This window comes from Bufo bufo, chromosome 1 (assembly GCF_905171765.1).
Source record: "Bufo bufo chromosome 1, aBufBuf1.1, whole genome shotgun sequence".
NCBI classification, from domain to species: domain Eukaryota; kingdom Metazoa; phylum Chordata; class Amphibia; order Anura; family Bufonidae; genus Bufo; species Bufo bufo.
Window position 1 is genome coordinate 824752838 of NC_053389.1, and position 3038 is coordinate 824755875.

Consider the following 3038-nt stretch of genomic DNA (forward strand, 5'->3'; position numbering starts at 1 on the left):
CAGTAGCAGGGTGAAGAAGCGGTAATGCCACTCTGGGTCTTTACACAAGCAATTTGTAGCGAAGTGGGTGGTTTTTCTACACAGGTGACAGGAGAGGATGAGCAGGAGCAACCGGAGGAGCAATAGGGAGATGAGGAAGACGAGGCAGATGACCCAGGCACACCTTGGCAGTATGCAGTGAAGATTGAGGCAGGGAGTCCCTCCGAGTAACTTGCTCAAATGGACCTCTGCATGCTTACTTGCTTGGGTAGTGACAGCTGAATTGTCACCATTTGGCAGAGGGATGACTTCTGGCTCTCCACCTTGTTGGACCCTTGCTACTGGTCCAAAATGGGGGCCTTTTTTACACCCGCTAAGAGGCAGAACAAACTTAACTACTATAGAGACATCCTATGTAGTCAGTTGGCCGCTGCCTATCTGCTCCATCGTCCATCCTTTCACAGGTCTGAGTGGGGGGGGGGGGTTACTCTACGCTCTTGTTCCACTGCCATGGCTGCTGTGGCGGGGTGGGGGTAGGAGCAGTACCAGCTCCATCACCAGCAACTTGAGTCTAAAGTCGATGATGAGCAGCTTTCTTCACACACCTAGTGAAGAAATTACTCACCAGCAGCAGCAGCTAGACCTGGAGCAGAACCTGAACTAGCAGGTGGTGACATACTTGGACAGTATCCTGCCACCCCACATTTAAGATCCACTGGACTACTGGGCAGCCAAACTGGATTTGTGGCCGCAACTGGCCAAGTTTGCCCTGGAAAAGCTGTCCTGCCCAGCCAGTAGTGTGGCATCAGAGTGGGTGTTTTGTGCGGCGGAGGCCATAGTTACCCCAAGAATAACTCGCCTGTCCACCCAAAATGTGGAGAGACTGACCTTTGTCAAGATGAATCAGGCATTGATCAGCCAGGATTTCCACCCACCAATGCCTGATGCATCAGATTAGATCATCCATGCTGCCTCACCCAAACCTTGACAAAAGAGACCTGTTTCTTCTGGCTACCTGCCTCAGCTACTATTCTGATGCTGCCACCCGCCTGATGCCACACATTTGATGCCAAGTGCTCCTTCTTACACCCACCATCGTCAGCGGGTACTGTTATTGCCACCCACCTCCCCATTCTGTCACTGGTTTACTCTGTGGTATCCTGATGCTGCTGCCACCTCACCACTCAGGTCTACTCATGTTGCTGTTGCCATCTCCACACTATGTCATTGTGCCACTCTGTGGTCTCCTTATGCTGCTGCCAACTCCACACTGTCATTGTGCCACTCTGTGGACTCCTGATGCTGCCGCCACCTCCAGACTCTGTAATTGGGCTACTCTGTGGTCTCCTCATGCTGCTGCCAACTCACAACTTTAATAATTTGTTAAATATTAGCGGCTCACCCCCCTGCTAACTCTGAAAAAAGGTGCTCTGTCTATATGACTCCCCCCGTCAAACTTATTCTTAAATAGAATATATTATGAAAGTCAGGCACTCTTCACTTGGAATTATCCAGAAACAATGGGTACATATAATAATAGCATTTATGAATTTAATTTATTAATACGACGTGTATATATAAACATAAAAAAATAAAATAAAATTACTAAAAATGACCAAGTCACATTTACTGTAGATAGATATGTAGCACTTCTACTGTAGGTAGATATGTAGCACTTCAGCTACACTGAAGGAGCTATATGATTACAGAATGTGAACTATAATCCATGTATAGTGATTATCTATATCACTCTGTATATCTTTATCCCAAAATATCATGAACAGCATTGATCATAATGTTGCACATGTGGCAGATCAATAGGTGTGGTCCGTCACATGTGCAATATGATCAGTGCTATTATTAAGTTTGTCGTATATATTTATCACTAGAATCGCACATATATAGAAGTGAAAGTATGGTTGAGCTTATCGCTAATATCGCACATATATGAGAGTAAAGGTATCATTGTGATTGTGATGTCGCACATAAATGAGCATGAAGATATAAGTGAACATGAAGATATAAGTGTTATCTCTCAATCAATGAGCGTTTGATATCACAGTCATATACTTTCTTCAGTTATATCCCCTTCATTGGTAAATCTTTAGTAGAGATCCTTGTAATATACTCACTGTTGGTAGTACAGTGTTTACCAACCGTGGCGTCCCACGTGGTAATAGTCCCGCTTGCCTTAGCTTGGCAAATCTATATACAATGCGGGTGGTGTATCGGATCTGCACTCGCAGCCCTGTCGTACTCAACGTCTCACGTGACCCCGCTATCTGCTCTCGGTGGTTCTCATGTTGTGGCATGGGCAGGTATTCCAATTTCTTTGGACAATAGTTGAACTGTCCGAGGAGCGCTCCACCTTTTCATTAATAAGAATACATTTCCACAGTGGGTTGATGGACTCTTATGGATCCTGGATCTTTGATAGATAGGTTAAAACTACCAAACACGTTTGGGAGTTAACCCAAACGCCTTCATCAGTCACCATATTAACTTAAAAGATCCTTCCCACTTATACACCTATTTCAGTATTATCCAAGACCCAAACTGGATTCCCAGTTTCCATCAATCCTTATCTGCGCGCTGAGACCGTCGGCCGGCTCATGTGCACTGCGATGTCCATTCCTGGTACGGCATCACAGTAATTAATGCGCATGCGCCGGCTAACGGCAAGTAATGGACATCGCTAACGGCACCAGGAATGGACATCGCAGTGCGCATGCGCCGGCCGACGGACCCAGCATGCAGGCACGGGATCTCGGCGAGAGAAGAAGTAAGAAGATGGGCGGGCAGAGGGAAAGGATGGGCGGGCAGAGGGAAGACTGGGCGGGGGGAAGCGACTATAAGGCAGAGCTGCCTGGGAACCTACGAGGTTGACGCCACCCCTGGGCACTTGCGAGCCCTCATTTGCATATCCTACTAAGATGATTTTTGCCAGTTTTATAAGTCTACTTATAAAGGTAACGTTTTTATCAACTGTAATGCTGCTAGAAAGCTATGGGAAGGGTTAAAAAGGTGAAACTGTGATGACAGACTCCCTTTAAAGACGA